Source organism: Larus michahellis, chromosome 1, assembly GCF_964199755.1.
Source record: "Larus michahellis chromosome 1, bLarMic1.1, whole genome shotgun sequence".
NCBI classification, from domain to species: Eukaryota; Metazoa; Chordata; class Aves; order Charadriiformes; family Laridae; genus Larus; species Larus michahellis.
In genome coordinates this window covers 22,734,060-22,746,130 of record NC_133896.1, presented here as the reverse complement: position 1 = coordinate 22,746,130, position 12,071 = coordinate 22,734,060, and the positions used below count along the sequence as shown (strand labels likewise).

Below are 12,071 nucleotides of genomic sequence, written 5' to 3'. Positions count from 1 at the left end.
CCCTTCTCTAGCTCTGAGGAATGCCCCAATTATACGTAAACTCAGAATATGCATTTAAAAAACCTCCAACGATCAGCAGAAACACTTGAGACTCTTGTGAAGGATCTCTGAATTCTTTTCTTTTTTGTTGTTTCAGGCTTATGCTTGCACCAGGAAAATCTAGGCAAATACTGTGTGGCTGTTGGTACCTGCCATTGTAGTTAAGGGTATAGTCCCGTGACTGTCTGATGTGAATAGTTTCATAAGGACCTAGCTTATTTAGACTATGAAATCTTAATTTATTTTCTCCTCTTTTATTTTACAAACCAGGAGCTGGATATACAGTAGGAGAGTAACTATTGTTGTGTTCCTAATTGAACCTGCATTTCTGGTTATTTCCCCTATTGTGCTGACATAGTTTTAAGGGGAAGACCTACTCTGCTGAATTTTGTAATGAGATGTCAAGACTTTTGAGAAATTGCGAAGGAAATGAAAACATGTGGTGGTTCACTTGCCGCACAGCTGGTGCTTTGTTTTTTTTAAAACTGTTAGTGTCGTTAATTCATTGTGTGTACTACTTTTCTGCCTGCAAAGCCAAGGAAATCCTAGTATTTTAACAATGAAGAAGCCTAGGAACTGGGATATAAAATGGAGACTGGAAGATGCTATGGGAAAGGTTTACTCTGAAGTATACATTTAGGAACGGAATACAGCAATAAAATATTACTCTATATTAATAGCCTTGTTAACATCAATGAACTATAAACCCAAACAGAAGCTTGATTGTGAGGAAAAGGTTCACATCTCTCTCAGAAGAGCCATCTATTTTTAGTGTCTATTGAAATTGATTAGTTTTTTTCCCTCTATGTGCATGTGCTTTACCCAGGAGACCCACGAGACACAATCATTCCCTTGAGTAATATGCCATATTGCTTTGTGAATAATTGTACTCCTATTCAGTAAAATATCTAAAAACATATTTAAGTCTTACAGAAACCGCTGGAATTAAACAAATTCTTAAGTGCTTTGCTGAACAGAAGCCAAGGTCCTGAACTCCAAACACTGACTTTAAAGCAGGAACAAAGTTGTTGTAACAAATCTTTTTCTACAACAGTGAAACTCTTTGCTAGTCCTACTCTTTCCTTTTTACACATCCGATAGACTTGTGCAACTGGTAATAAGAACCACATTGTAAATATTTGCATTTAAGCTAACTTCTGCTTGCCCTTTTTTTTTTTTTTTTCTTTTGCTTGCAGCTTGAAATCAACAGAAGAGTTTGTGTCAGGAGGCTGTGTTTTGGCCCAGTTTATTGATGTTTCATAAGTCTAATAGAATTTGTGTTTGGGTTAGTTGTTACATGCAGATGCATCAAATGTGCTATGGAGACAGATATTATTGTTTTAAAACAGATTCACTTTTGGAGAGGTATCTACATCAAGCACAGTGCTTTCCAGTATGTTTTTCTTGGTTTTTATTTAGATGTGGACTATGTATCAAAAGCAAACCTTCCCTAGCATAAAGAGCTCTACTGCTCTTCTCACTTTTTTTTAATGACACATCATAAAGAACAGTCCCTCTTGGAAATCTTCAGGAGAACTGGGCCATACTGCCAAGCGGAGTTGTACTTCAGCATCGACGTGAACCACAGTGAGATCTGTGAGGTCTTTCCCTCAAGTACCTCACCCTTGCAGTACGTTTTGCGTTACTTCTGTATTTAAACTCTGCAAAGGGCTTCCTTTTACCTGGGCTCTTTCCTACAGCCATTCAAGCTGGTGGATGTTCTGTCATTTGCTGCTGTCAATCTGATTATATTTTTTAAATTTTGGGGGGGGTGGGATTAAAGCCCTGTGGAAGTGTGGTGTGTGTGTGTGTATGGTAGTTTAATTGCATTTGAAATGATCAATGGAGTCTTCAACAGTACGTTTTGGTTAATTTTTCTTTTTTCGGGGGTTGTTTGCATATTAGCAAATATCAAATTTACATGTACAGCTGTTTCTTTTAGATTTGTTTGCTTATCAAGTTGAGGTTTTTTTATATTAGACAATTATTTTAACTCTTCCTCAAGTGAAAATTCAGTTAAATTTAGTTTACTTGAACAATGCATTTTCACAGTGTCCAGCCTTCCAAGTTGGGTTTATCTTTCACGGAAGTCAAAGAGCTGGTTGACTCTTACAGACCAGGCACAATCCCTGATAATTGTGAGTTTTAAAAACATTTCTGATTTTAAGTGCAGCCTTTAGGCTAACAGCCATTTAGATGGGAAGCCATCAAGCTTACTTTCACCTTCATCTACAACCATTTCATTTCAGTTCTAGAGAAAAGAAGCAACTCACGTCTGGGCTCAAACTGCACTTTTAAACTCTTGTCCCTTGTGACTCTGCCTTTTAAATACTAATTCTGGCTGGATTTGAGTCTTTCGACTCTCATGGTGATATTGCTTATAAACTGGACCACTGGCCTGCAGCATCTCTGCTTCCCTGATGTATTACTCTGGTAGGTCCATTATGGTTTGGTACCTGTCTGCCTTTTCCTCTGGGAACTGGTGTTACCACCTGCTTGAGAAAGAGCTTCTTCATCTCTTCTTTTTTTTTTTTTTTTTAAAGATGTCTTATTATACCACAAATTACGTAATGTGGATACATTTATGGTTTACTGGTTGGGGTTTTCTTTTAAAAGCCTGTATGCCTCTTTTCATCCCAGCTTTTGTAAACTGTCTTCCAACCTACTTAGTCCTATTTTTGCCTGGGAGGTATAGGCGGCCTTCTGCAGCGTGCTGTCTCTGATCTCTCCAACAGGTTGTTTCCCATTAGCATATTGCAAGCTCCGTGTTCTGCCTTCTTTGGAAAGAACAGACCTTGCATGATGAACCAAAGTGAGTCCAGAGCTTCTTCCCAACCAGAAACTCCTGCGCTGTTTCCTCAGAGGCCGTTGGCATCACTAGTACTTACATCATGCAGTCAGTCTTGCTTAAATTTAAGAGTATGCAATGCCTAACACCAGCTCGGGTGACATAACTCATTTTAAAAAGAGGCCTGCTCAGTCAGACTGTAATAGCACAGGCCGCAGTTCAAGAGAAGCGGGAAAGCAAAGCTTGCCTCAAGTCATTTACACGGTGCAGCCCTTCAGCAGGTCCCTCTGTCCTGCGAACTTTAAGTGCGTGCTTAAGATCCATTCAGTTTTCGTCCTGGCAATTTTGAGTAAAAATAGGGGAAGGTGGGGTGGTGCTTAGTCTTCTATTTTGCTTTGAGGAAGTACAAGTGGAAAAATAGAAGCAGAAGGCTTTAATCCTGAAGTTTAACCCCTTCTTTCCCCCTGCCCACCCTGCCCTGTGCTTCTGGTTAGCTTCTCGCTCACAAGTGTTTTGAGGGCAGTAGCTTGCAAGACTGGAGCATCACATTGCTCATACTGCCCTTTTCACATTAAGGACCTCTAAGGAGATGCTGAGACAACTCAGTAGCGTGTGAGGGTTTTTTTAAAAGCTGATAAATACTGTCTTTAACTGACAAAGAGAAAATTTCCTTCATCCAAGATTGTACTTGTTGACTTTTGGATGGTTTTTTAAAGAGGTCTTTTACTTAGCTGTAGTGATACTAAGTATATGTTTTCAACCATGAGATCAGGTTACTGGAGTTATGATATGTGTTATTGTAGCATTACATGCTAGTTTAAATAGCAAATGCTGAGATAAACTTTTAGAGTAGTAGTAATGCAAACCTGCTGTATGTAAATACAGCTGGGAGCTGGAGGCCGTATAGATCTCTACAGGCTGAAGGCAGAACCCCAAGCACGTGTAGAGCCAGTTGATTTCAGTGGACTCCCTTTGGGCGGTTCCTCTTCTGGGTTAAGTCTTTTGTTTCCAATGCAAATGCAGGGGCTGAATTTCATCCTACATATGCTTATGGTTATATTTTATTGAAAACATTTCAAACAATATTGTTAAAATACTGCTGTCCAAGATCCCTTAGCAGTTGTCTATTTTTGGTATGCATCATTCAGAAGGGAAGTTTTGAAGCCTTTCATTAGTTTTGCAGATATTTACCATAAGCCCTTCTAAGCTTATTCAAGCACTTGCTTGAAAACTGAGTAAGAGATGAAGGCTGATATGAGAGTCCAGTCAGCAGCAGGACACCTCTTAAGAGTATACGTAATAATGATACTTAGAAACAAGGCCTTGAAAGTGAGGTTGCAACAGGGAGAACTAAATAAAAGGAGTTGCATGATTAACGTTACAGGTTAGGAGAAGGATCTTTGCAGCAGCATTGCTAGAATGAATGGATGAAAACAAGTGAAGCAACAAAAATTGTCGCACAGTGAGTAAGATCCTCAGGGAACCATGATGAAATTGCTCTTAGAAAGGAAGACACAAAGGGGTTTGCAGCTAGAAAACCAAAGGAGGTCAGGAATTCAAGAAATTTTGTGAAAGATACGTGAAGGAAGATGGAGGAGTGTTTCTGAGCACTGGCCAGGGAGACATCACTAGGGAGTTTGTGGAAAGTGGTTTTGTTGGAGCACTAGGATGGAATGCATGTTGCTTGTCATTCCTTTGTTTCATCCTGTATCTTCCAGTTGTTGGAATAGTGTAGTTACAGACTTCGGAAAGGAAAGGGAAGTGGGATGGTAATTAGTGGAGTCAAGGTTCCTATTTCAAATGAGAATGTCTAAGAATGCTTTTAATGAAGGAGACTGAATCAGGAAGGAGGTGTTTGTGGAGAAGGATGAGAAGGGCTGAGAAGGGCTGTGGTGGAGATGGCTATGTAGGATGCTGTTACTAAGCCTGTGAAGTAGTTCAAGAGCAGATGAGAAACATCTGTATGTGTGTGAGGAGGGTGGTAGAGGGAGTTGTAGGAAGGGTGAAGAAAAGGCACGCTCAAGAAGTGCGGAAGGCCACTTTGTATTTTGCAGGTTTTCATTCAGGAGGAATTCATGAGATCTTTTCTCAGAGCGGGGGGGGCACAGGATAGAAGAGAGATAAGAGGCATGAGATGAGCCAGTTGTGGCCAGAAGGGCAGCGAGGATCATGGAATTACAGCCTTCTGTGCTGTGTGGGTGTAGGAATACATTAGCAGAATAAAAATTCTCTGCAAAGGGTCTCCTCCATCCCTACTTCACTATAATTTGTTATAATGCGCTCCTTCCTGACCACATGATGCAGCAGTGGCATAGCTAACTGTTTTTCTCTCCTGCTGTCGCTTGTGATTGCAGTTGGCCAGGGGACCCAGTCCCTGTCCCAGAGCCCTTAAAGTCTTAAGGTCTGGTTGCTTCAACACAGCTTCCCAAGGAGCTGTTTCCAATTTCAGAACCTGTCAGCTAGTTGGTACAAAAAATCCAGTATCTCAGTTCTGTGTAAACAGTCAGGAAAGGAGAGGGCGTTTCAAACCCCCTACGTGACCTGGAGATGAATGGGTATTATTTAGCATTTTGGCCAACGTAGAGAGAGAAAACAGGAAATGTGAAGGAGAAGTGGGGGAGGAATAGGAAAAAGTGACAAGAATGTAAGTGAGATTTTTGGCTGTTTAGATTTATGTAATGTATTTGAAAGCACCAGTATTTTTCATGTTAAACTTTATATCCAGATTAACGCTAGCCTTTCTAGCTGTAGCTTCTAAGCCCACAATTTATAACTACTTGGCAGTCTTTTTTTAATGAGATGCTGAATAGAATAGGTTTGTCATTAGCAGTGTACTGGCTTAATGGCAGCTGACAGATTTTCCTGTTTAAATACTGACGTTGGGCTTATAGGGCTATCTAAAATGCATGATTATTTTAGTATCCATGAGCTGGTTACGCATACCGAGGAAGCTAACAGTTTATGGCCCCAGCCTTCTGTATGTTTTTCTCACAAGCACAATTTTAAATGTATCACTCCCACCGATGTAAGCTGTACTGTCTATAACTTCACCTAGAAAAGTGTGATTGCTCCTTCATAAAGTCATTTGAATATTTAAGTCACTGTGGAGACATAACAGACAGATCAGACAATGAAAAAATAGCTCGTGGATTCAGAGGCTGATACAGTGTTATTATGATCATGTTGTTACATTGAAAGAAGATTGGTGTTGTATTCATGTAAATGTATGGATAGCAATTATTCTTTAGTATTTTTCAGTGTCCGCTTAAAAGTATGTACATATTTTTATGTTGGTTATGGAACAACTATGTTACATATGTAAGAGATATTTTATACTTTCATATTTAGATCTAGTGGTAAGTTAATCTGCGATAATTGGCAGTGATTGTGCTAAAGACAAAACAATTGATGCCAGTGCTCAGCATGGTGTGTTGGAATAATATCCAAGTGATGGGATGTAATTTTACAATACAGTAACCTGTCATCATCAAACAAGGGGTTTTTTTCCTCTAATGAGGAGATTACTATGTCTTTTCAGAGCTGTCCATTACTCATCCTCCCACCTTTTGTCTTGCTAGCATCTCATTTTTCATTATGGTTTCCTTCTGATGCATATACATGTCATGATTTGTGTGGTTTAGTAAACAAATATACACTCTGTACCTTAAATCTAGCTCTTAGAGGGTGGAAATCACCACTTGAACATGCATGCAGTAACAAAATATTTATAAAGAAGAAAAAAATGAACCATTTCCCGGGTGTACTTTGCTGGTTAACTTAAGCTTACCGTGAGTGGCCTTTTTCTATTGCTCTCTTGCTCCATTGCCAATACATGTTATGGTCCATTTTATGGTATTGGATAGATGCTACGTGTGCTCTTTTCAAGACTATTCTATATCTCAGTAAGAAGTAGCTCTATTTATTTAAAAACACAACAACAACAAAAAGTTGTATTTTAACAAAGAGTAAGATCACGGAGAAGACCCAGGAGACAAAGCTCACAAACTAAACCTTGCAAACAAAAACCAAAATCCATATTATTGATGTGATGCCTTTCATTTGCTTACATGACATTTATGAGAAATGTAAAAAGGCTTGTCATTCACTGCAATTGTGAAGAACCCAGATTATATGAATGGGCACTAGAAAATGTCCCAGAAACAGGGTTCCTGTGTGTCCCCCTTTTTCTGTCTTCCTTGTCCATGCCCGGTACAAGGGCTGCCTACCTCAATGATTAGGTTCTTTGTGTGTCGACTCCTCTTCTGTTCTTTCCCCTCAATGCTTGCTCACATGCACTCTTCTGCTGCTGTTACTTGTTTTTCTCAGGAATTCAGGATCTTACAAATTAAGGGACGTTTATCCACAAGGAGGTTTGTGTCTCCTGTAACGGAAGGAGTCAGTGGGTACATCAAAGGATGCTGAGGTCTGTGGATAAGAGCTTAAAGTTATGGCAGTACTAAATATGTGGCAGAAATTCTGTGTACTTTCCATTTTGTTTTCTGGATGTTACCTTCTTTCTTACCAAAGTCAGTAACGTTCTACCCATGTGAATCGGTGTTTTCAGCATGAACTGTATTTTTTCTTTGTTTTTTCTCTTAACACTTGCATGTAATGGGGAGTCTTCACAAGTTCTGGGGGAACGTGACCCAGTAAAGGAAAGAAACTTTCCTTGTGCCGCAGTGAAGGAAATAAAAATAGAAGCCTAGAACAATATGGGGAAAAGCCAGACCCAGTATCATTGTCACATGGAGCAAATTTAAGGATCTGCTTGTGTACAGCATTCTCTCCAAGTTTGGTATAGTGTGTCCAGCCAGTTGTCAAACTTGTGATGATGTAGGGGTAACAGCCTCGCAAGCTGGGACACTGAATTATATAAAATAAATTGGAAAAATTAGTCTCTGTATTTTTTTACACTTAAACCCAAGTGAATCACTTAGAAAAAGTACACCTAATTATTTGTACAGATATAATGCTTCCACAAGCATAAAATCACTTTGTAGACAACCAGGATCTCGTGGTCAGCTGGGGTTATGGGGATGGAATATCAACTCACACAGGTAACCTACAGAAAATGAAGAGTTCGCTGTGGACACGAGACTGGCACCATATACAACCAGCTTCGGTTGTGCCTTCGTTTTGCATCAGCTAGACCTGAGCTGGCTCCAGGAATGAAGAGAACTCGCTAGACCAAACGCTGTACTCAAGCTGAACTTTTCCCAGGCATTTTGGCTAGTACTGTGCCCGGCTAATAAGCCGTCCCCGAGCCCAAAGCATTGGGAAGTTCAGGGACTGTCTGTCATCCAAGGGGACCGGTTGATCCCAGGAAGAGCTCTTCCTGCATTGGATACTGGAGTTCACTAAACAGGGTAGGAGTTGGCTCCATGCGTGGTTTGTTGGTTCAGGCTCCTGCAAGCAGCCCTCCAGCTGCTGGAGCAAATTTGATGCTGAAGGCTAAGTAGCCGTAGCTGAATGGTGTGCTCCTAATCCCAAAAGCCCTGAAGGGTCTGAGCGGGCTGCGCACATGAATGGCTTGTCTGTCCAGTAGTACTGCTCTGCAACCACAGAGGATAAACCATCCATGGATGCTAGGGAAATGACTGTGTGTACGGTCATGCTTATAAACATCAGCTGCTAAAAATCCATGCCCCATCAAAGTCATGAAGTTAGCATGAAGCTGTTAAAATCCTGTGCTTTTTGCCTCCTGAAGTTTTTGGACTGCTTCCTGTGTTCAAACTTTTCTCTGAAACCTTAAGAACTGGAAAAATGTGTATATAAATAGAGACTCATATTGCATCTACAGGAACTTCAATAGAATTATTAAATATGGAAGTTGACAGCACTGAAAAGATATATCTAATTTAAGCAATGATTGAAAATCACGCTAAGAAAAAGTCTCTAATCTGTGTGAAAATGATGCCATCCCTGTAAGCAGAATAATGGCTTTTTTATCCTTGATCTTGGAAAGACAGACAGCAAAAAATGTGTCATAACTGCAAAGGGTTCTGGGTCAAGGACGATCATATCTGAAAAAGCTATTGCTAAGGTAGTTACAAAGTTGTTTCTTGTAAATTAAAAAAAAATATTAATAATTGTGTTTCTTTTTAAATTCTGATAGAAAGTGTCTCTAAAGTGGTGTTCCTATATTGTAATGAGGCATGTGAGCATACTGCTTAATGATAATGTCAGAAATAATCACTGATGATATGCAATTAAAAAGTCACTTATTTTCACTGGTTAGAACAAATGAAATGCAACAGTAGAGAATAGTTTAGAGATGGGGGATGATATCCCTTTGCAAGTATCAAAGTTTATCTCTGTCGTACTGTTCTGTCCAGCTATGAGGTAACATCATAGTCAGAGGTAAGACTTCAGAATAAGTAGTTTCCAAGAAACTCAGGAAACAATAGCTGAACCATTGGAAGGATGATTTTTTTCCAGGAGTAAGTGAGTATAAACCAGATACAAACACAAGTGGTTGGCCAAAGCTGAAGCCTGTAGAAAATAACCTTGAAAAAGAAAAAGGCGCTGTAAGTGGCCGGCGGTTGTTTGTGAGGTGATACAAACACCAAGAGACTGGCAGAGAAGCCCTCTCCAGTCGATGCGGAGGTGGGGAGGGTGTGAGATGGGTGTCATGCAGGGTAAGGGAAGGTGAGGGCCTCTAACTCTTTTCATAGTATCATAGAATGGTTTGGGTTGGAAGGGACCTTAAAGATCACCTAGTCCAACCCCCCTGCCATGGGCAGGGACACCTCCCACTAGACCAAGTTGCTCAAAGCCCCATCCAGCCTGGCCTTAAACACTTCCAGGGATGGGGCATCCTAGTCCAGTGTCTCACCACCCTCACAGTAAAGAATTTCTTCCTATTTTCTTCCCCATAAAATCAAACTAGTTAACAGCATGGGTTGTTGTTGTTTTTTTAAGAAGCTGTTTTGAATCATTTTAATTGGGCCCCAAGGAAGGGTTTGCAGGTGCCAAGCACAGGTGGGCCCATGTTTTCACTGTGACCAGGAACAGAGATGTCCTATCCAGGGGCTAGTCTGAAGGCTGAACACTCTTGAGGAAATCATGCAGAAAGGGAAGCCGCTCATCCTGCCACCTAACAGTTCACTCAGGGTTGATGAAGGATTCAGGGGACAACCCAGATTGCAGCTATGATGATACAATAGCAAGAGGGGGAAACCGAGTCTAAAATAAAAGGCGTAAGTGTACACGGGGAGGAATGCAGGCAGTGGCCAACCACTTGTGAAATGTGATCACAGAGGCAGTAGCAGAGAACACAGATGCAAGCCATCCTTGAATCTGGAAAACAAGAGAGTTCAACAGTGCAAAATCTGTATTTTTTGAATGCTTCACTGTTAATAACGAGTTACGATGACGGTAAACCAGGCAAGGGAAAAGCCTGAAGGCATTAGCTCTGATTATCATTTGGTACAGTGTCTTGACTGTGGAAGAACTCATTTAAACCAGCTCAGTTCCTGGCTTGTGCAGCTTCAATTCATGATTTCCCACTGGAAGTCCTAGGACTCAGGTTGCCGTTTGTTTTCTCTTTCCTTTTTACCCAGCCGACCCACCCACCCCCTCCCCCGCCTTCTTTCTCTTTATGTGCTTCCACCCTGGGTCTAAAAAGCTGCTGTCATAAGAATTACTGAAGCTAAAAAAATAGTGCTTTGTACCATCTGAAAGCTTTGCGGCCTTGAGTCATACGGAGGGTAAAAAGCAATCCATCTTAAAGATCAGCGGTTTTCAAACCACCGAAAACCACATTTGACCTTAGAATTGCGAGGAGAGGGATGTTTATCATGATAACAGGATTTAAAACCTAATTCCTCCTAGCCTTGTGTAATGTACACAGTATTTCACAAACCAGTACAAGCATGAGTGGGAAGGCTTGTGAATTACCAGAAGAGCTGAGATGTTACGCACAGGCTGCTGGTTTGGGCAATGTTATTTATTTATCTGGATAAACATTTCCTTTTCCACTGGAAAAAAGTTGGAAAGGATATAGAGAGTATGTATTTCTGAGACTTGGAGGTACTCTCCAGTGGCTTCGTTGGCCAGGATTACACACAGGGCAATTATATCTAATCTTTGTAACATTAACAGCTAAGCATTGGCTTCCTCTTTATTTCTTCAGATTTTCTTGTGCAACGTCCATGTTGTCCCTGTGGCCAGTCATGTGGAATTTAAGATATCTCTGTTGTCAGTTCTTCTCACACTGTTCATTCCTTGAGCGGCTGCACGTATTTGAGCAACGCAGCGACTTCATGTCCTGAATAACCGTGTCCCTACCCTACTGTCAGAACAAATATCTCTGTCGTATCCCTTGCACCCACTGCTCAGAGTGATACCAGTCTTCTCCTTCTTCCTATGCTTGCTTTCTCCTGCTCAGGGAATGCCCTTCCTGAGGTGCTCAGCAGAGCCGCAACCCTGTACACCTTTAAAATTTTCCTGAAGACCCACTCCTATGGAAACTAGCTAAGTAATCTGCTTATCTATTTCATTTATCTCACAAGTGACTCACTTCTTCCATGGTGCCTGCAAGAAACTTGTTGATTAAACCTATTTCCTCTTATTCTGTTTGTAACAAACAAAAACATTGCTGGATTGTGTCCTGCATTGACCTGTGGGTGAATTCTAGGGTAACTGGATCACAATCACCTTTCGGATGCCACTCCATTCTTCCTGCCCACTTGTTGTTTGTATCCTGTGTTGCGTCGCATTAGAAACACCACCTTGTCCTCCAGCTGCCGCAAATAAAGAGGCTTTGCTCTTCACTTGGCTCTTCATGACTTTAGCACAGCACCAAATACATGTGGTAGTCCACTTACTTGGAGCTGATTATAGGCCCGGTGCATTAGTTTGGGAGCTACTCCAGGCATGATCAAAGTTTTTTTGTCTGTAGCAGGTGTCTCCTATCACAACTTGCAGGAGTGTCTAAATCAGTGTTCATAAGGATCTAATAGCATTTGGTGTGGCTGTTGTTGTCCTACTCCATGCATTTTTCATGTTATCTAATTTTTGTGTTTGTAGCTCCAAAAAAGTTCTGTAAGATAAATGTGTGTGAAGGTTCTTGGTTTGCTAATGCTCTCCAGCAAGCACAGGTAGTGTTATCCACACTTTACACAGAGAATGTGAAGGTATTTTAATTGAACACGATTTTAACTTAATAGATAAGAGCAACAGCTTAAGACTTTTTTTTTTTCTTCACAGGAGAAGGTAGCAAACTGAATCTTTTAATAATTGT

General features: G+C 40.8%; 1 protein-coding gene across 1 annotated transcript in view; it reads left to right on the top strand.

The window, feature by feature from the left end:
- The window catches only part of MAPK11 (mitogen-activated protein kinase 11), a 33,172-nt gene that overhangs the window by 1,545 nt on the left and 19,556 nt on the right, over window positions 1–12,071 (top strand). The gene's annotated exons all lie outside the window — the stretch shown is intronic.